Source organism: Macrobrachium nipponense, chromosome 19, assembly GCF_015104395.2.
Source record: "Macrobrachium nipponense isolate FS-2020 chromosome 19, ASM1510439v2, whole genome shotgun sequence".
Taxonomy (NCBI): domain Eukaryota; kingdom Metazoa; phylum Arthropoda; class Malacostraca; order Decapoda; family Palaemonidae; genus Macrobrachium; species Macrobrachium nipponense.
Genome location: NC_061088.1, coordinates 34,846,429 through 34,868,773, shown reverse-complemented (window position 1 = coordinate 34,868,773; position 22,345 = coordinate 34,846,429). Strand labels below are relative to the sequence as shown.

At 42.0% G+C, this 22,345-nt stretch overlaps 1 long non-coding RNA gene across 1 annotated transcript; it reads right to left on the bottom strand.

The window, feature by feature from the left end:
• Positions 1 to 1,771: 1,771 nt before the first annotated feature.
• LOC135216073 (uncharacterized) lies at positions 1,772 to 20,993 on the bottom strand. The gene is made up of 2 exons (XR_010314799.1): positions 20,754 to 20,993; positions 1,772 to 2,089 (listed from the first exon to the last, which is right to left on the bottom strand). It is a non-coding gene; the product is annotated as an uncharacterized LOC135216073 (long non-coding RNA).
• Between the last annotated feature and the right edge of the window lie 1,352 nt (positions 20,994 to 22,345).

Below are 22,345 nucleotides of genomic sequence, written 5' to 3'. Positions count from 1 at the left end.
TGTATTTTGTTATGTAAAGAGGAAAGTGTGACAAAGCGTGAGTTTGGCAGCTGGATTGATTAGTTTTATGTGTGGGGGAATTTGCCACTTTTTTTAAGCTTGTGATCCCGCCACATACCTACCTTCCACAAGAAGTTGAAAATGACTATTAACAACCCTTTGTGGGGCCTCTTTTAAAGACCATCATAAATTTGATCAAGTTTTATATGTTTTTTCTAATAAATAATTTCATTTTATTTTGTAAAATTATAATTACTGCTCACACTATACCAAAACAAATAACTAATATTAGTAACAAATTCTTAGTATATTTGTTGAAAACTATTTACGTAAATTTACCAAGAATAAAGACTCGGTAACTTTTTTTACTTATACATGCTTTTTCTATCAATTCTTTGCACCTTTCTCTGTAAAATTACATTTACAACCTACATATTTTCGTAAAAGACCAGAACAAAAACGAACAGTAACCCCTTGGTATAATTATGAGAAAATTTACAAAACGATGTCATGTGAGACAAACGTAATACATTCCCCCTTGAAGTTACAAGCAGAACTAAAGTTCTGAGAAGCCCGATTCGTGGTTTTAGCCGGTGTAAAAGTTGCCATTCGTGAACTTATGGGCTATAGAAGTATTGGCATCTCTTTCCTGCCAGATTCTTCCCAAATCGATGGCACTTAATATTATTTATATCTACAGGATCAATCCATCCACCATCCCAAACCTGTTATTACTGTACTCCTGAGGATCAATGGACACTCCTGAGGATCAATCTGTCCATTAAGGGTTAATCTACACATCAAGAACACCACACTCATGCCTCAACAGCTAGGCTATAACATAGGCTACGTGGTCATCATGCAAAATCGAAACATTCGGTTTCGTCAAACTACATTTCCTAAATAGTACAGCCTAATGTTATCATCTTAACTTGTTGTAGATGACATAATGCTAAATAAAAACATTCAGTTTCCACAAAGTCTTTCCTAAATATAGCCTAATGCTTTCATCTTAAATTGTTGTAGATGACATAATGCAAAAACAGATAACATGCACAATACCATACAGGAGAAAACTAGCCAGAAATCATAAAATATTGCTAACGCCAATCCACCATCTGTATAAAAGCACGTCACGAAGAAATTTGACCTGAACGTAAACATTCCCACACCATCTGGTGGGAACAGGTAATTAATTACAGAGATGTCCTAGTGAGTTAGCCAATTACTTTTTAAATGCATATAGTATCTAACAGCAAAAAGATAAAGCTAACTATAACAGTAGGTAAGATTCATTAAAAATAAATTCTTAAAAAAAGAAGAAGAAAAAAAAAGGAATCCAAAATTGCAGAAATACATAGCGTTGCCTCTTTCACATGCTGTTAATGGCTGTGTATAAGTGTGAATGTGACAAAATTTACAGCTGCAGCTACAGACAATTACACATAATTCATGGATTTAAAAAATGGGTGACAAATGAACAACATTGGCTTGGGTTAAGCAACTGCAAAAGTTTTGGAACAATTTTAACCATTCACATTTATACACATAAATCTTAAAAGCACGTAATGCCCATTACAGCTGGACTTGTAGTGTAATTCATTTTTCCTTTATTAGGCAAAAGTGTTCTCTTGTTAAACTTGAAGAAAAAGAAACAAAACCATGCACTTCACTTAGCCTATATACTGTTAATAGCTTCAAAATGTTCAAGCAATACAGTACTAACCTGAAAAACATAAGTATACAGTATTACAGTAGTCAAAGTCATAAGTAGGATAATACACCGTAAATTACTAATAATTTAAAAACAAAACCAAAAGTGTAATTTCTTGTATCAGGCAAAATATAAATATGACAATTCCGACTTTGCCCAAAACAAAATACACTTACATATATATAGTAATTTAAAAACAATGAGAAACTGCATGCATAATACTTCATGAATGAGTACCGTATCGTAAAACCCGACAAACACGATTTTAATTTAACACCAGTTAAATTCTTTAATAAGTCACAGTAGGAAGGCTCTCAACTTGCAATGCAGAAGTATGAGTAAATCTTCAGAATGCTGTCTTCAAGCTGAGAAGAACTGAAAAGAAAGATTTAATGAACATTGATAATTTTAATCACACCCAGAGTTGAAATTATCGGCAATCATAAGGCTAGTCTAAGGAAATTTTAAAAATATTTTTATAATAAAATTAGATTTTATATTTAGATACTTACTCAGTAATTACATAGCTTAAGTTTCACTCGTTCGGCAGCTAAAATTTTGAAATTTGCAAACCATGCTAATTCTTTTTGGTAGGTGACAAGATCCCCACCCACTTTTGGAGTAATCTCATTTTATTATAAAAATATCTTTTATATAATTATAACTTACTCAGTATTACATAGCTAATTCCCACATTATAGGAGGTGGGATGCATGAACATATCTATCCCAAAACATTATGCATGATAATGAACTTGAAAGCAGAAAGGTTGCTAACACTGACACAATGTTTGTTGCTTCCTCACCTGATAAGAGAGCTGCTGCAGGTAAATATTGCCTCTGGTTCGGCACTCATCTAATTGAGAAGAGGCGTGGCGGTAAAGCCATGGGCGCCTGCTACTTTAGTGAGAACCTTACAGCAAAGGAAGATTCCAATGGCTACCAAAGAACACAAATCTGCCCTAGCCTAGGGGGCAGTACCATAAACAAATAGATTAAAAACTCTTATCACTTTTACCCAATAAATGAATAAAATCACCATTACCCAACCATTGAAAACAAACACCACACCTGCTATCAAAATCACTGAAACATTCCTGATAGCAAAATTTTTGTATTACTTGTCTCACCATATTTAGGGGAGGAAAGGCATAGTTTTTTGGCTGACAAATCTTGTAAGATCGCATCCATTGCCAATGTGCAAGGGTCTGGGACTGGTGAACAGAACAACAGAAGCCAATGGTTTTTGGATGTAACAAAAAGGTCCAAGACTGGTTTCCCCTACAGTTTCCAGAGGCCTAGGCAGACAAGCATAGGTAGGACTTGCTTCTGGCAGCTTAATTCGTCCACCAGAACAGTCAGCTTTCCTTGAATAAACCTTGTTACTATACTAAATTTGTTAGATTCTTAGCTGCCCAAGGAAGATGATATTTTGCTACTTTGCACAGAGAGAAAGAGTGTTCCCCCTTGCTTCCTTATGTAAGACTGCAGTCATGCTGTCTGAGTGGATTGCTACTGTCTTATCAAACACTGCCTTGGCAAAGAATTGGAGAATTAGATGAATTGCAACAATTCTTTTTCATTTATGTGACAGGATTTTAGCTCCTCGAACCAAGTCTCAGATACTTCTTTGCTCCCTGTGAGAGCTCCCCAACCTAGATCTGATGCATCAAAGAAGTCTAGGTTGAGGCTCAAAGGATGGAGAGAGTTTCCCTCTGTCAGTCTTTCGTCGAAGTTCCACCATAACAGGTCCTTATTTCAGGGGTGATAAGAACGATGAAAGAATCTGGGAGAGTTTTTCTGTCCCAACTGGCCTTTAAAAAATACTGCAGGGGTCTCATGTGTAACCTGCCTAGGGTTTGAATGGCTTGATTTGACTGATGATAGGGTCCCTAGAAGGCTCATCCATCTGTTTGCTGAGCATGACTCGAACACTAAAAATTCTTTCAACGTCTTCAGGCACCATTCTATTTGTTTCAGGGACGAGAGTCCTGAAAACTCTGAGAATCTATCCAAATTCCCAAATAAAGAATGGTCTGATCAGGGACCAGTTGCAATTTCTCTGTTGATTAGAAGCCCCAGTTTTCGGGCAAGGAAAAGGGTTCTTTGAAGGCCCTCCGTACATTTCTATTCTGATTGGGCTCGAAGAAGCCAGTTGTCTAAGTAGAGGGATATTCTGATTCCCTTGAGATGTAGCCATCTTGAGAGGGGAGCCAAAACTCTGGTAAAAACCTGAGGAGCTTTTGAGAGGCCAAAACATAAGGCTCTGAACTGGAAGACCCTGTCTTCAAAAACAAATGTGAGAAACTTCCTCGATTCCAGATGGATTGTAATGTGGAAATAAGTGTTCTGCATGTCGATGGATGTCATCCAATCTCCCTGGCATATGGATGACAGGACGGCCTGATTTGTTTCTATCCGAATTTTGTCTTCTGAATGAAGACTTTCAAGGTGCTGACAACTAGCAGGTCTCGAGCCTCTGAAGGCCTATGGAACTACAAAGTCGGTTGTCGAATCCTAGAGAATAAATATCCTCTATTGCCCCCTTCCTCACGAAGGCTGAAAATTCTGCTGAGAGAGCGGCAATCCTCTTTGCGCCTGACAAATGCTGTCAATGCGACAGGTGTGCTGGTTTAGGAGGCTTCTTCATAAGGATAGCATAACCTTCCTTTAGAACATTGATTATCCACAGTTCTGCTCCCCTCTCTTTCCAAAATTCCCAGAAAAGCAGGAGCCTGGCTCAGTCTTAATTTTTAAATTTTTGGGTGGAAGATCTCGAAGCTGTCTTCTTAGTGGAGCATGAAGGGAATCCAGTACTAGATCGCGATCTAGAAAAACGCCTCTGCCTACTGCCTCAAAAAGCCTGTACTTGAACAGATGTTGTCCTAACTGAAGGAACTGTCTCCCTAGAGTGCCTACAGGACTACACTAAAAGGTTTTGAGTAATCTTTTTCTCTAATGGAACAAATGGTGGTGATCTAATGGCGAACAGGTGCCTAGGCATAATCTAGAAAGCTCATAACCTCAAACACCTTGAATAGGTTTTTCAAAAGATGAGCCAACTCCAACGCAGAGAACATTATTTTTGCAGGGACAAAAGTCGATCTACACCCTGAATCCACAAGACTAGAGAAGTCCCTCTGGGAGGAGGCAGAAACTCCCAGGGAGGGAGCCTCACCTGTAGCATATGACAGGTATCTCTCAAATAATCCAGGAGGAAAACTGAAGGCAGTTCTGCCTTGTTCCCGTTCCCTTCTTTCTGCTCCAGCCTTCCTTTTCATTAAAGGCTTTCTTTCCTGAAGGCGGCAAGACCATTTTAGGTAACCTTGTGGAACCTGAAGCTGGAGAAGGAGTAGCTGGAGAAAAATATCCTGGGAAAGTCAGGAGCAGGAACTTTAATAACGAAGCATAAGCAGAGGTAGGCGCTTCTTGATCAATGTACTACGTACCTCTTCGTCCTCCGCCTCCGAAAAACTAGAGACAATAATACCGGTGTTGCAGTTTGAGGGTCTGAGGGAGCCTTCTTGAGTAGGCTCAAAATACAGTCCAACTTATTCTGGATAAGGTCTATTGTGTGACTGTTGTTGAGGGCACCTGAATTTGAACAGCAGGAATCCTAGATGAAGATGAAATTTGATGAAGTGGAGAATCTTGGAGAGCAGGCGCCCTGGGCGCTTAAATACTGCTAAGCTCTGAGAAGAAGCAGTCTTGTCCGACATCAGAAGCACACTGCATGCTGAAGGGCATTCGGGTGCTAGAGAGCATTTCAAAACTTGCGCCAGTAGGCGCTCTGCTGTCAGTTGCTCAGGCACCAAAATGAACTCGAGTTGCTGGGTGCTCTGGAGTCACTCAACACTCTACCACTTCCAAAGGAGCTTCTAACACAGCTGGGAGTATGGACACCTTGGAAGATGCTGGGCACTTATGAGAAAAAGAGCACCTAGACGAAGAAGGAAGATCTGGCTCAGGATGGTCTGACAAAAAATTTTCCAGATTATCCCAGCTACAGCAAGAAGTGAGAGGCTCTCGAGGCTTCTTACAAGGTTCTGAGAGGGGTTGCATCTCTAACCCAGCACGTCTCTCGAGCGGGCGCAACTTGTCTGTGAAGCACCACTAACATCTGGGACATGATCCCTTTGAACTCGACGACAATTTGTGACTACCCACTGAGACTTCCAGGTTTAGGGGAGTATGCCAGTGACCTTTGCCTAGGAGTATCGGGGGACGAGCAGCTGCCTCCTCCACTAACACTTGATTCACCACTTCACTAGCACCATGCCCTTGCGAGCGCTCAGAAGCACTCATTTTGACCATTAGGACTTTAAATGCAGAGCCCAGTTGGACCATGGTCTCTGTGATCATCCTGAAATGTAAATCAACCATCGATTTGAAGCTGGCAGTGGGGTCGGGAACAGGAGTGCGTGAGCCAACAGGTGTCACTGAAATAACAGGAACGTTAGATGCAGTCTTTGTAACAGAAGAAACCTGGCTAACTACAGACTTCCTAGTCTCCACTCTAGCAGTTGCTTTCCTAACTTTGTTCTCTAGTCCAGGTTTCAGATTGAGGGGTGGCATGAGGTGGACATTAATGTAAAGGATCTCAAGTTTGCATAATTAGGGAAAATACAATTTACAAAAAAAACTGCGATTTGTTCCTACAAGATATACAATTCGTTGCCAGTCTCCTTCCTTCCCTTGCTAGAGGAAGGAGCAGGATTGGTTCTATGATTCTGATAAGATAAACAGAAAGGAAACTATGTGCAAGCTTACTGCATCAAACGCCTGACCTGCAAGTGTAAGTCTGAGTCCTATCCTAACCCTGAAGGACGAGGAGGGGATGGTGGAGAGGCCAGTCACTTTCACATCCTTCTTACCTCTATAACCGCACACCATAGGCGAGATGCAACTTGTCTTTTTGAAGGAACTGGGTAAGCAAACAACTTCTGAGCATCCACCACCAGTCCATGGTAAAGGTTCCAAGGACCTGTGGGAAGACCCAAAGGAAGAAAGATATAAATGTGGTCCTAATGAGACCACACCTATCTCCCAGTCCAACATATTCTTTGCAGTGATGTAAAGTACCAAGTCACTGGCACTGCTTGCTCTCTGAGAGAGCATACAGCGAACATATCCAACTGCAGAGGAGTTCCTCATGATCTCATAGGACTCAGAGGAAGAAGTGTCATAGACACTTCTGTATTGGAAGTCAGCAGTGGATGAAGGCATCAACACTCAGTGAAGAGTGTTGATCTTTCATAGTTATAGCAACACACCAATAGGACAAAGTAATGTCCGATCTGGCTAAACCAATACAAAGTCCAAAGTCAACAGATGCCGAATGATTGCGGATCCAAGAAGGAGTCATGACATGACACCTGCCTTTTGACGGGTGATGTTGAGAATGAACAAATGCTAATTATCTATCTTCTTCGCCAGCGATGTTGAGAGATGAGATGCAGCCTTGAAAACAAAACTGTCAGATGATTCTCGCAAGGTATGTGCACACTAGACGAGAGTCAAATGCCTTCTAGACAGCGAAGTCTCTGTGATAGCAAAACAGAGAAGTTCTCAGTAGTTGAATCTCAACTATGGAGAAACAATACTACTTAGTGAATGACTAAGGTGAATGTGGACCTATGTCTTCATAGAGTTGAATCGGAGGGAAGTGAAATCTCACTATTCTGATTAAGAAATAGTCCCGTCGATAACACCAACCAGTGAATAAGGCTTTAATCCCTGGTGTTTTACAAAGGACTGGAAAATTTATTTTGGTACTTCATTGCATCTTGGCAAGAAAGTTGGTGCTTGCAATGAAGGCGGAGTGTCTTTCAGTAATGAAAACACAGGGATTGTACTGCCTGAGAACAGCTTTTTGTGGTGTGATGATAGCTAGGAGAATATCAGTTAGGAATAGCGTAAGTATAAAAGAGAGAAAAAGAAATGAGAGAGAACCATTAATAAGCAAATGAGTGCAAGAAAGATACACTCGCACATCTGCATCTTATCTGAAATGGGAGGGAAAGAAACCCTCTTGTTCTGTGATAATGCAAATGTTGTGGTGTTGTTGCAGACAATATCACAAGTCCTATCAAAATCAAATCCGGAAACTCTTGGGAGCCCCGAAAGGCTGTCCCAAGTTTCAGGTTAATTAAGAGAAGGTACTATTCGTCTTGGTCACATACCAGAAGAATTAAATTACAGATATGTGCCTATTACTTGGAGGTGCAACTGATAACAGACATATGTTATGAGAACATACTAGTATATTCATAGTTTCCTGTAAATTGTGATCCAGCCTAATTCTTCTTCATTCGAGAGACAAGAATAAGGACTTGAAGCAGACCTCCTTCATTCTCTAATGAAGAGAGGGAAAGTGAAGATGTCCCAAAGGGAGACTTCTACGGTGATAAAAGGACACCGAAGACAACTAGTTCAAGCCAAACTGTTATTCCCAAAACAGTGGCACTGAAGAGCCATTCAAACTTCTCGGTGCTACCAACCCTGAATAGATTGACGTATATTTGGTAAGATCCTAAGATTGAACCAAAAACATAGTCTATCAGATTTGAACTCTGGGGAGAAGCTCAATAGAGTTCCTGTTATTCCCTTGTTCATCCCGGTGTAATCCAGGAAGTAGAAGGAAAAAAAGAGAGTGGGGGATTGACTGTTCTTGCTTGCTCTTCTCTGAACTTGTGGTGTTCTCACTTTGTCAAATGAAACATTAATTTCCTACAACTTTTTATTCGCGCAAGAGCAAGCAAAAGTTGAGTGTAGTTAAATGCAGTAAAAGCTGGCGAGAACTTGCTACATCTTGCTACGCATCTATCTTCACTGTGATCGAATATCACAAAGAGGACTGTACAGAGAACCTCCTATCTCTTTCAGATGCCTTGTCCCAAGAGGCAGCAACATCGATCTTGGCAACTGAAGAATAGATATTCCTGGCTTTCACAGGTGGGTTCGAGCCACTAATGCTGCTGGGTTTGAACTCCTGGTGCTCCCTATTTTGGGGATAGCATCCCAGTTCCTGCTCCGGAAAAGGGGAAAAGGATGAAGATCCTTAGAAGTCTTGAGTCGAGACTTCTTAGGGGGCAGAAAAACTACCCTTCTCTTCTTTGGCTGTGGAAGCTTTCCAAGAGGGAGATGAGGAGGCATCAGATGGCAAAGACAATGACCCCTGTGAAAACTCGCTGCAAGACGGGAAGGGAGGGTGCTATGTCATGGTAAGGGGCCGCATTGATCAACAGCAGAGAATTCGTTCAGTAGAACCAAGCACTCTGCTTGGCAGAGCCGAGTCGAGTGAGTTGAGCAGCTCACCACTACGTGATTATGAGTGGTAATTGTCAGCAAAGAACTATCACTTCTTCCCAATTAACTGTTCTCCTTCGAGGTTTGTACCCTAAGGTCCAAGACATGAGGATGGAACTTGACCATTCACCTACAAGGTGTGGTGTTGCATGTGGTACCAAACTCTGCATAACTCCAAACCAGACTGAAGAGCAAACTCATCTGTAGTGGTAAGGGCTCGTCTCTCTATCCAAGCACTCGTGATGTGAGCTCTCAGCGAGCACTAGAATTCATAAGAATTCCCATGCGCAGTGAGAAAACTCGACTCTTGTAAGACAATAATCAGGCGAGCTCAGCAACATTAAGAAGACGAGCACTTGGCGAGCACCAGTGAAACCAAGGGATCCAGGTGCTCTGCAAGATTCCCAATTATTGTAATAATTATCAGGAATACCTGTTGCCCAAGTGTTTGGAGATCACAGAAAACCAAATTACTCTGAGAACGTCAGAAATTCCAAGGAATTTAATCGCCTAACGAGACTCCTGATGTTGTAATAACAATTATCAAGGATGTCCGTCTAACCTGAGTGTTTGGAAATTACAGAAAACCATAACACTCTGAGAATGCCAGAAATTCCAAGGAATTCAAGCATTCAGCAAGATTACTGGATATAGTAATAACCATTATTGGGAATTCTCATCTAGCTCAAGTGTTTGCAGATCATAGAAGACAAAAATACTCAAGAGTACTAGAAATTCCAACGAATTTAAGTGCTTGGTGAGACCCCCAAATTAGATCAATCATCAGGGAGGGGCCTCTCCTTCACTCTTGTGGAAATTGAGGAGGAACATGCATAAAAACCAGTCCTATATGCGAGCATTTAAGACTGGAATGCGAGTACAATTCTACAGAATGTGCATTCGAGGCTCCCAAAATGCATGAAACCATATGGGACTGCAAATTGAAATCCATCCCAAGGACAGAAAGAGCCAGGGAGAAAATAGTCTCCAAGTGTTCAAATATGATATTGTTATGATACAATAAAGTTTGTTCATACTTACCTGGCAGATATATATATAGCTGTATTTTCTGAAGTCCGACAGAATTTAAAAAACTTCCGACATACGCAGTGGTCGGCCAGGTGGTTAGTACCCATTCCCGCCGCTGGGAGGCGGGTATCAGGAACCATTCCCATTTTCTATTCATAATTTTTATTTCCACTGTCCCCTGAGGGGAGGTGGGTGGGTACTTGATTATATATATCTGCCAGGTAAGTATGAACAAACTTTATTGTATCATAACAATATCATTTTGTTCATGAAACTTACCTGTCAGATATATATATAGCTGAATCCCACCGTTGGAGGTGGGAAGGGACAGAATAGAAGGATTTTGGGAAACAAATGCATGCAGATGATTTACATCTTGGTTCCACCTGTTAGCATAGCCGACTTCGTGATTACTGTCACCCAAGTCTGTTTCTGCTTTACTAGAGTTGCCAGCGAGGTAGAGACCTATAAAGCTGGTGCACTCCAGATGATCTGTCAACGGGGGCGTGACCACAATGTGACTAGACCATATTGACCATACCATGAGGGCTAAGAAGTAAAATAAATATATATATATATCACCACCTGACCAACCTAGCCAAAGTTAAGGTGTGTTAACTAAGGCTTAAGAGTTAAGAAGTCGCCGTTGTCGGCGACTCAACAACTAAATTAAGAGCTCTTCCTAACCATTTTCTACAGGATAGGATGAGTGGTACTTCTTGCCCCCAAGATTGTGTCTGCAGACACGAATGGCCCTAGCGAGCAGCAGATCTCATATGCCATCTTCACATCTCGCAAGGAGTGTGAAGTGAACACAGAGTTGCTTCACTAAAACATGGTACTCAGGATGTTGCTGAGTGCCATGCTCTGTTGAAATGCTTCCGAGGCCGCGCCCTCACCTCGTGAGCATTCAGATAAAAAGATTTCAAATCTTTGTGCAAACACAATGAAGGAGCATTTTTGAAAGAACTCCTTAACACTAAAGCCAGGGTGTTCTTCGATATGGGCAAGTCTGGTCTTTTTCGGAACACTGCAGATTGCCCGAATGACTTCGACTTTCTTGAGTTTTATGTCGATAAAACTTGAGAGACCTGACAGGGTACAGGACTCTCTCTGGCTCCTGCCCACTAACTTGTGCCATCCTTGCTTCCAAGCTCCTGGCCCAAGGACAAAACGGGTTTCCATTCTTAGGCCACAACGAAAGGCTTAGAGAGCACACCGCCTTGTGTTCTCTAAAGCCAAAACTTGTGACGATGGCTTAAAATCTCACTAACCCTCTTTGTCGTATCTAGGGTGGTTAGAAGAAGGCCTTCCTGATCACATGCAAGAAGTTAACAGGTAGGAGAGGTTCGAATGCTTTGACATCAAGAACTTCAGACTACGACTAAGTTCCATATTGAAAGCTTCGATCTGGACATGCACAGTCAGTCCGTCTGTTACTAAAGTCAGGTGACCGACCAGTTGACCAGTCAGACGAATCAAGGACAGCAAGGCTGTACCCTGAAGCCCATAAGGCACTATTCTTCGCTGAAGGATGAGCGTCTGGACTGCCTGGGCGATTCAATCTAAGCAAACCTTGGGGGTGTATCAACGCAACCCAACGTCGTCAGCGAATCAACTCCTGACTCGAGCTTCTGGTGCCAGGAGAAAAGGAGCAAGGAGCAAAAAGGCGATTCAGTCCCGAAGGAAGAATGCCTGACAGTCCAACCTGGTCTCATGTTACACGATCATCGGGGGTGTATAAACGCAACCGACTTCGTCAACAAGAAACTCAGGGCTACTATATGTCCTGATCTCGCACGAGTGTCTGACTCCAAGAAAACAGGTGAGACAAAAAGTAGATGGTGAGCGAGTTTCGAGATTCCATAGAACTCAAAGATCGTGAAGGGCTTTGTTGTTTGACAGACGCAAATCTCTGAGCCCAAAAGCCGTCAACAACATATTTGCGTATTCTTTAATAGTTGTGACTGCCAGCTTATCCCATTCTTCAGACGGAAATGGAAGACGGTAATCTTATTCCTGTCAACATCTCGATAGTCTGAACGTTGTCAGACTCAGAGCGGAGAGGTTATAGGTACCTTTCGAGTTAGAGTAGACGGACTCTCTCGGAAAAGGTCCTTGGAAAGTGAACTAGGAAGGATGTGACCTCTGTGAATCCAGGATCCTGAAGGCCAACATGGGGCGATCAGCGTCATTGTCGCTCCCTGTGACGTCATAAATCCTCATTACATTTCCTAAGCGATTGAAAAAAGGGGAAAAGAGACTAAACATCCATCCCCGTTTAATATCATAGGATGGCGTTTAATGGTACCGATCCCGAATCGAGAAAAAGGGAGCAGAGAAGAAGAAGCCTCTTCGTCCTCAACATATCGAAGAGAAGAATGAAAGGGCGTCCCTAAAGTCTCCACAACTCTCAACTTACTTCTAAAGAAAGATTCCACTCGGAAGTCAAAAGTTGCTGCCGTCGATCGAGACGATTCGTACGGACTTTTGCAATCCTGTAACGAACCTCTAGAGGATCGTTACATTCTACGCCTGTTGTTATAATAGGCTCTTTCTCGTAAACTCGAGCAGGGACCGAGAGAAGATACTTCTTAAGATATGAGAGAGCTGTGGAATATCAGAGTTGATGTGGACCACTGTTCCAAAACTCGTTTTCGAGGACTGGAGGGACGACCGAATTGCATTTACTTCTTTCAGATTAAGATCCAGGACATCTGAAACACTATCCAGATGTCCGGCACCTTCTTTCTATCATGACGCACTGAGAGATGTTCAGAATAATTCCTAGATCTTGAATAATATTTCAGTTTCCCGGTAGGAAAAACTGTGGTCTGAATTGCAGTCTATTCGGGGAAACAAACTTCTTCAGGAAGGAAATGGTCCCCAGCAAGCTCATCCATTCCCTCCCCGAGTATGCTTACTTCCCTATAAGGCTGCGCTTTGCAGGAGAGCATATAAAAGTGCAATGTTTCGGTAGACTCGTAGTTCTATACCGTGCGGTAACGAGCACCGAAAGGATTAAGAGATAACTCTGTTGAACATAGTAAGGCAAAACGAATGCAACGTTTATTCATTCACGTAAGAAATCCCCTCAATCTTAGGCTAAAGTCCGTGATTGTAGGACAGAGATACAGTTAGTCAGTCAATCCCGCAGGAGAGACGTAACCGCCAGCACAGAGATACGGTTAGTCAGTCAATCCCGCAGGAGAGAGAGACGTAACCTACAGCGCATGACAGCGCACGATCTGTTACTGGCTCGGTTGGAACTTGGACAGTCAGACACAGCAGCAGCCAGCAGCTTACGAACGTCGTCTCTTAACTTTATGTCTGGGTTGCCAGCTACCCTATTCTACGAAGAAATAGGTCCGTTATTTTTGAGCAAAAAGAGACTCTCAAGCTGGTATATTTAAGCGAAACAGAAAACGCTAAATATATAGATGCGTTTGTGTCGTCAGAACACTACCATACAACGGTAAAAGATAAATCGGAAACTCCTGAAAGGCTGCAGGGAGTAACGATAATGTCTTAAAATAATAGACAATAGACCTCTCGGTTGCCATCCGAAGAGGTAACTACAGCATGCGTGTATGACTTGAACCAACCAGTAGTAAAATAACGCAAGGCAAAATATTTTATTATATCACAATAAAGTTTGTTCATACTTACCTGGCAGACATATATATAGCTGAATTCGGAAATACAGCTACATACATATCTGACAGGCAAGTTTCATGAACAAAACTTAAGAGAATCGAAGCAGACAGCTCAAGCTTCTTATGTTATTGGACATAAGCGTTCATTGACGTAGTCTACAAGTCTATTTCTTGTACGGGTCTGCGAATGACGAATGAGAGCTCTTCCGAATCTTGTCAATAAGAGCTTATTCGCTTACGCAATATCAAGTTAAAGAGATGTTTGTCAATGAGAACTAACACATTTACGGGACAAAGAGATATTTTGTCAATGAGGGGATACCCACTTACTTGACAAAACGATAGTATAATGTCAATGGGGGAAAGTCACTGAATTGACAAAACGTAATCCAGGAAGTCGAGCATTTTATTTTTCCGATTCCCGTCTCAAACGAGAAAGGGGCAAGAATCCTGTTAAGAGACAGGCTTACGGCAGGTAGAACGACGATGTTCAATTCGGCAGCGTAGTCCCGACTAGAAACTAACAAAATCTATCATCTGAAAAACCCTTTCAGATGGGCTAAAAAGCTTGCAAAATTATCCTGGGAAGAGGAAGAAACTCTCCAACCAGCTTCCTCTCCCGTATCACAACTAATGCCTGCTAAAGCTTAAAATTTATTGGCAGTGTGGCAAAGGAAGTCCTGTCTTGCGCTTTCCTGAAGAGCGTCCTTTTGATGAATGCCTTTGTTCAAAGAATCCTACTGAACGTCGCCGAGACGTCGAGCCTTTACATAACCTGTAACTGCCTTATCGCAAAGTCTTGACTGCGGTAGAGAAAACGAGATCTTCCCTTGAGCTTTCCTTAACTCCATCCACCTTTGCGAAAAGCAATATAATATTGACAGAGACCTCTTGAATTCACGAAGCCCGAGGTCTTGTCTTCTGGGTTTCGAAGACGAAGTTGTCTGTTCACTTTAAGCTTCACATTCTTGAGGCTCAAATCTTAAACAAGAGCTTGAAGTTGAAGAGTTCAACAGAAATGTTCAGCCAGGAGACAAACCTGGTGTGCGCTGGCGCGCGCTCGGCGTCCATTTGCGAGGACGCTCGGCGTCCTGGCGCGCTCGGCGTCCACTGGCGAGACGCTCGGCGTCCACTGGCGCGCGCTTGGCGTCCATCCGAGCGTCCCGTTCAAGCCGAGCGTCAAAAGAAGCGTGCAGAAAAGCGTCACGCTCCTGACAGGCGTCAAAACAAGAGAGAGAAACTGCCTTCTTTTTCATATTTCTCGGTGGAAAGACGTACACGTGATCAGGCGACGTTCGCCTTCTTACTTCTCACTGAAACGCATAACGAGAGAGTGAGGGGACGTGAAGCGTCCTCTTCTATAAAGCTTCTATTTAGAGGGCGCGAGTCCTTCGAGATTCATGCACGTGCACAATCTTCCGCAGCCTGGGAAACGTCAACAGGTCCTACCGAAGGGACGCCAGATCAATGTGGGTTCCCCGTAACCCTCCTTCGGCTTTCGACATGCCCTCTCCCTGGTCCTGGGAGTCCGACAGAGGTCCAGGCCTAGAGGCGTTATGGGGCGGATCTGACGTTCCCTCCTGACGAGAGAGAGGACGTGAAGCGTCCTCTTCTCTAAAGCTTCTTAGAGGGCGCGAGTCCTTCCGAGAGCTCCAACCCTTGCGTGGGGAGGACGCCTCGGAGGACGAGAAGCAATCCTTCAGGATTCGTGCACGTGCACGAACTTTGGCAGTCTGGGGATTTTCATCAGAAACTGCCGAAGGCACGCCAGATCGGTGGGGGTTCCTCGTAACCCTCCTTCGGCTTTCGACATGCCCTCTCCCTGTGGTCCTGGGAGTCCGACAGAGGTCTAGACCTAGAGGTGTTATAAGGCCGATCTGACGCACCCTCCACTACACAAGGGGCACTGTCACTGCACTTAGCCACTTCACTATTGCTCTCTAAAGCAAGCACTTTTGATTCTAAGTTACGAATCGAAAGAGTATAAGAGAAAAGGGCAATAACCTCTACAGACACTGTTTTAGGGCCCGAAGGCAACATTACAGGGTTAGGAGTAACAAAAACAGAAGTAGCACTCTTCACAACAATGAAGGAGAGCGATCACCTCTCGCAGACATATTCATAACCCTAGCCATACTATAGGGTTAGGCAAAATAAAGTCTACAGGAAGGTTAGCAGGTTCACTACCCTGACTTTTGTTTACTGATTAATTGCGTACATACGAATTATACTTTTTCCTTACGGAATTAGACATGTTTACTGATTAATTGCGTACATACGAATCATACGTCTTCCTTACGGAATTAGACAAAGTCTCACACTCCTTACATGACAAATCTCAACAAAGAAGCAAGACCCAAACCCCTCATGCATACCAAGTGCGGATCTACCGAAGCTTTCGGTAGCCACACCCTATCTTTGCAGACAACCCCCTCTGAAACTAGCCTAACTAGATTCAGATATCTTATGCAAAAATGAATCAAATTCAAATCAATTTAAGATAGCGTATGCCTAGCCACAAATCCAAGTAAATAAATCAAAAGACAATTAGGATACTTAGCGGCAATGAAGTTTCCAAAATCCTAAGACGGAGGTACTGAAAACAGGTGTTTTCAGCACCGGCGACAGAAAAATTATGAATAGAAAATGGGAATGGTTCCTGATACCCGCCTCCCAGCGGCGGGAATGGGTACTAACCACCTGGCCGACCACTGCGTGTGTCGGAAGTTTTTTAAATTCTGTCGGACTTCAGAAAATACAGCTATATATATATCTGACAGGTAAGTTTCATGAACAAACCTAAAACTCTAAACACCAGATGTTGAGATGATGAGAGGTCTCTCCTTCATTGACAGAAGATAGTTCCTCAACACCATGGACGTACATCCAGTGGGAACCTAAGATCCTTCCAGGAATGTAGTCCCCTGATGCTGAATCCTGCTGAAATAACTCTGTAGGATCCCACCTATTAACATGGCCCTCCTGGTGTAGCCATAGGAAGTAGAGAGAATAGGTGAGGAAGCTTGGATGCTCTCGCTAGCCTTGCTAGCAGAACTAGCAGGAGAAGCGAGTCATGGGCAGCCATCAACCTGTGGTGATGGCCACAATGTGAGTCTAGGAGAGCGTTCTCACCCTGGAGAAAACGCTTTCTTGAGGAGGGTTGCAAAACTCTCGCACAGCAGAAGAAACGTTCACCGCCACCAAGACCGGTTAGTCACACAAACGTGAACGTGGCCTGGGTGGAGTTGACCCTGAACCTGAATGCCGAGGGCCCGTACTGTCCTCCGTGTCCCAGTCCTCATTGAGGCCGAAACCTCTCAAGAGGACTGAATGGGGAACCCCTACCTGTCTCACCAAGTGCACGGTCCAGCAGGGCTGTCACGTCAACCCTGAGCACTGAGCGATCACTGCGAGAGCGATCACCAGCAAGGCGTAAATCACCTGAGTGACTCACTCTTTCTTCCACTCCGTGCCTGAGTCGTGATGGCGAGCGGACTCAGCGTCATCGACTCTAGATGCATGCGAATCCATAGATTTACATGCACTCAGGGAATCTCACGAACAAGCACCTTACATGGAACTAGTATGCAGACTCTAGGACTAGCAGCAGAAGTGAGAACCAAAGTTTGCCCTTCTACTGCTTCCGACACACTAGACCCTGGGGACAGCGTGATGGTTCCTGTTCCCAAAGTAACAGGCGAGCCAATGGAAGGCCCAACTGCCTCCCAAGTTCGAGGAGGCAGACTCTTAGAAGTTCCGTGACAACACTTCTTTGGCAGGAAGCTTTAGAAGTTGAAGGGGAGGAGGTTGAATAAAAATATGATGATTAAGAAGAGGGAGATGACTTCTCCAAATTCTCCAAGGCTTCTTCCATAGGATGGGGAACATTTACCAGCAGATGTAGAGTTAATAATCAAAGCACAGCCACGATGGTGTTGTCCAATGATGAATCTCTAGAATAACAGCGGCAAATTAATATGATTTCCAGCAGGGGAACAGTACACACACTCGAGGACCAATATCACAGTATGCTACGAGGTACAGGTACAATTCTGAGGTTAAAAAAGTCAACACAAAGAGATATCCAACCATCTACTGCTGTAATCAACTATCACCACTGTTAGCCTGTAAAAGAAAGAAAATATGATTTAAAAAAATAAGGATACTCCTCTCGCATCTAAGGGCACCGCCCTCCAAAATGAGAGGAGATCCCTCTAACACCAAAACCACACGACCTTCCCTCTCTCTTCGTCCAATAAGCTAGCAAAAGGACAAAGGGGAAGAGGAAATACCGGTAGAAGAGTAAAGGACAAACATCCAAACTTCCCCTCTGTAATTTCCAAGCGTAAGCGTACATTTCAAATGAATACACTATCTCGCCCTGACGTTACAGTAGGAAAATATGTGATGAGGATGTAGGCACACCCTTGCCACTGATCCCTAACACAAAGTAAACAAGCAGCTAGCAAGGCTATCACAAAAAGTGGATTCGTATATACTAATTATTTAAGTCAATTAATTATTAACATCAAACACAATAGTATATTCATTAAAAATAATAAAAAAAAAAGATCCCATCGGGAAATCATGATTAACAGCTAGTCAGCAAGAGCTCACAAACATACATCTTCATTGGAAGATGGCCGAAAGCAAAGTGGAGTGTTTACATCTGGACAGGCGTGCCGACCTGCTTACCAGATGGTAGTTACTGCCTAACCAGCTTGTTTAAGAATTTAAAGGCCATATTCCTGCCTACGCTGAAAGTATTTCCTAATGTAAAGGACTGAGGGTTGGTATATCATGTAGGAACAATTAAACGTTATAGTACATGTTATATAAAATTAATAAAAAAGTAAAGTACAATCCCTAATGGATTAGATTAGTCATATAATCTGACACAATCCATTGTACCAGTAGGAGGTACAGTGAAAAGTATCTAAAAGAAACCCTGGACTCAACATATAGAGCAATGACATCTTATTTCACATGACTGCTGCACTGTCATTGTTCCAACCAACCACTTCTTCAGTTTACTAGCTAACTGAACTGGCCTAGAGTAAAAAGCAGCAACTGAGGCATAGTAAGTTTAAGAAGTCAAACAACTTGGAGCAAAATGACCAAAGGAAATGGATAAGAATTTAAAGGCAATGCAGCCAATGCCCAGCGCCAAAGGGACAAAATAAAGGGCCTCTAGTATCATTTAATGTACATACTATGTATACAGCTTAGAATATGTACACAGAAAAGACTACTGATAATGGTCTGAAAGGCACATACCCTTAATAGATACTCTCACCGAGTCAGTGGGTATTCTCCACTGAGGCAAAAGATATTTATTTAAGGAAATACCCACCAGCCTATTCTGGTTTGTTATACATTGTTATAAATTTTAGCTTGCATAACTGAAGCAAGTTTCAAGCTCATGAATTTTACATTTGATTTAAAGGGTTAGTTTCCTCAGCAAGCAAGTGTGCTCTCTGAGTCCTAAGAGCTGCATTCCCTAATAATTTATGATATTTTTGTAACATTATTTCTCTATCTCATCATTTTTTTTTCTACAATTTTAAGTCAGAACTAAAGTTACCAACATAATGAGATCATGCAGAAATGATAACTTTTGGTTGTTGAAGTATAGGCTATTGCCCTATTTTACACTTAAGTCAAGTCAGGTCAGGTTAGGCACAGTGGCCAGGTTATGTACAATACAGCACTCTACTTTAGGTCAGCTGAGGAAGAGTAAGTAAGCATGTAACCCCATATGCATGCCATTGTCAGCAATGGGCTAGGGGGCACTTATCAAAATCAGAGTACAATCAAATATCTACTCATCATTTAAAAAAAAGTACTATACACATGGCAGCATTTACAAAACCTTTTGAGCCAGCCCCTTTAGAATAAGTGTTTTAACTTGATTGTCTGGTTAAACTATTCATTAATAATAATAATAAACTAGGGTAAATGACCGAACGGTGACATAACTGCCAACTCTCACAGAACGTGGCCACCTTCCTGAAAAGGTTCTAGAATTCGCTGCCATGAACATCAGTCAAGAGTTGTGGCCCATCATTTAGGAGTAATTAATAACACAAGGAAATAGCTATGGCACCATCTGTTAACAAACTCCAATTAGGTGTTGTAAATGTACCACTGGCTACTTTTGTCTCGGAAACTACTATTAATTACCTTAGTGCCTGAAGTAGAAAGTCTAGAAAACATTGTTAAAGTTGGTTCATATTGATGTGATAAAATAATTTGAAAAGGAAAATCAAAAGATTACCTATTAAGTACTATGACCTCTCTAAAACCCAACACAGCAAAATCTTAGTAGGTAGTACCTAATACCTAGGGCTAGTAGCCCTAGTTAATTTGACTTCAATCAAATCACTGAACCTTATTCCTTGTTGGTTTTGTTAATAGCTACTATAGCTAGGTAGGGAGCCTATAGGCAGTACACTAGTAGGGGAAACAACCGAGTGGACTAGCTGAACCAGTCTTGGCCGCTTGTTGATCCACCCTCCGAAAAAGTAGTTTAACACGTCCTGACACCGGAGATGGGCACCACTCATGAGTCATCGGTGGTGGGTATAACACCTCGAGACCTCTAGTCTTCTTTCGAAGTAGTAGTAAGCAAAAGTAGTTTATCAGAGGGTGGATCAACAAGCGGGCAAGTTGCAACCACTGACTTGACTTGACAGGTTAGGTATGTAGTAGGGCTAATGCTGTAATTTTTCAGTCGTGAACCATTCGGGAGCCATTCAACGTAAAAGGCTGCTGTAGGATTGATAAATATGAACTAGCTAGGTGTCTGGATCAGGCAAAAAATCGCACAAAACCTTTGTTGAGTTAGGTAGGTACCGAGGTAAGTGTGAAAACTCTAGGGTAGTTCCACTGGTTTAAGAAGACATTGTAGGGCATCCTGAATATAACCTCGACTGCTTACATTACTACATTTAGAAGTACCTTCCTATCACATCAAAGTTTTACGGTGAACAAAAGGCTAAGAAAACTTGAGCTAGTTAGTACCTCCTACATACCTAGAATGCTTACTTGAACATAAATCAATCAACCTTCGCAACATTTGGTCGAGCAGTATCTTAGAAGAAACCAGTCATGAATTTGTCACTGTATCACCCGCAATATAGCCATAAATGCGTGATCACCTTCTACAGGAAACATGTTTATTTTAACAAAAGTCGTTGACAGTGTGTCATTTTGACAGAAAATACAATATTGTCGACAGATACCACAGACACGGTACTAGGTTGCGTTCTTTTTAGGTGTTGTGAAGTTGCGTTTGCTGGGATAGGGCAATTACCACTACGAAGAATTTGTAATATACATTTATCTGGAAATTTCTGGTACTTGCTTCATCAATATTTTCTAATAAAATAGTACTAGCACAATAATTCTTTTCATTCCAAGTCTATTCATTAACCATTTGTTAAGGAAAAAGCGTTTGAATGAAATACTTCTAGCTGCGTAAACAAGTATATGTTCGGGAGTCACATTGTGTAGTGCTTCTATTTATTTTCCAAAAGCACTTGTTTAGAGGCAAATACAGCTAAGTTTTAATATTCAAGTACAGTTGGTTCCATTTTCAAAGTAATATAATGATACAATATACAATAAACGGTTGGATTAAATATTAGAGGACAGACATCTCCGAACAGGTATACATCAAGTCCCGCTGTTAGATAACATTAGTATCAATGATAGACGTGACATTCGGACTGCACCACTCTTCCTTTTATTTGCCTTGACTACAGTAGGTAAGTTATCAGCACATATTCCTGTCTAAAGTTTGCCATCCTCTCTATATCTATGTTTGGAACCTTGAGTCATAATACAGCTACACAACTCAGTGTGATAAAAGGTTTGCAATAGTACTCACACATTTTGTTTGTGGATTTCTTATTAGACTTCATACAAAAACATTAATTTTGCATACCTCATAAACTCATAGTCGTATCATATGTAGCAACTTTCTCTAATAGTGGTGTGCTGCACATTATGGTAAAGTACCGCTATGTAGGCTTGATTATTATCAACTGGTGATCAACAGAGACTGGCAAGTTTTTGGTTTTATACTCAACTGGCCTAGTGTAGGCCTGTCAAGGGCATGTTCTTGTTGAATGTTGATTGTTCTGGTCGCTAACAATTTTGTTCATCCTACATTTACGAGTGAATTTGGTAGGTCGTATACTTTACTATACATGAAGCTATTTGCCTTCAAATAAAAAAACTCCAAAATGTCCGAATCATCGCCACCCATGGGGATGATTCGGACAAGAGCATGCGATGATTCGGACAGTTATTATAATTGATATTTACCTTCAAGTTAGATGATAAATGAAGCAAATACCATACGAAATGTTTAACTGAAATACTCAAAATCAACTTAAAAGATTATTCTCTCCCTTAGTGATTGGCAGACAGAAAGTGTAACTGAAATCCACGGTTTGCTGAGAATAAATATTAAAATTGGCTTGAGTATTGTATCCTTCAAAACAAAAATTAAATGAAATATCCTCGCCTGATAATGATTAAATAACCGAAATATGCTTGCATTTATTCTCTCCATGAGTAAACACCAAACACAAAATGTAACTCAAATGCATGACATGTGTGGTGGCTAAACT